Raw genomic sequence first — 585 nt, 5'->3', positions numbered from 1 at the left:
TGCGTGTGCGCGCGCGTGTATGTGTGTGTTTTATGTCTGTGCTTGTCCGATATATGAGCATGCGTGTGTGTTTGTCTGATATGTATGTGTGTGTGTTTGTTAGATATATGAGCCTTTATGTCTGTGTTTGTCCACATACTACCACTTTAACAGGTGTTGGTTTGTTTATGTTCCGGAACGTAACAGTTCGGCAATAGAGACTGATATAATAAGTGCCAGTCTTTAAAGAAATTCGTGCTTGGATCGATTTGTCCGACTAAAACCCTTTAAGGCGGTACCCCTGAATGGGGCATAATCCTAATATATTGATTCGCTTAAACTAGGAGTCGGCAACAGATCGGAGGCGTCCCACAAGGGAACCACTAAGGTGTCGTCTGTGACCTTGACCTTTTCTGAGTATTTCCTTTTTGTTTTTGTTTGTTTGTTTTTTGTATTTTATCTATTTATAGTTCAATGAGCCGTTGATAGTTTTTCAATAGTCTTTTGTATCAAGATTTCCTTGCACAAACATTCCTAGTGATGCAAATGGCAGGATAAGCGAGAGTATTTTTTTTATCTGTAAGATAATATATATATATATATATA

The sequence above is a fragment of the Octopus bimaculoides genome, chromosome 18, assembly GCF_001194135.2.
Source record: "Octopus bimaculoides isolate UCB-OBI-ISO-001 chromosome 18, ASM119413v2, whole genome shotgun sequence".
Lineage (NCBI taxonomy): Eukaryota > Metazoa > Mollusca > Cephalopoda > Octopoda > Octopodidae > Octopus > Octopus bimaculoides.
The sequence above is the reverse complement of the archived record's forward strand: the minus strand, read 5'-3'. Positions refer to the sequence as shown.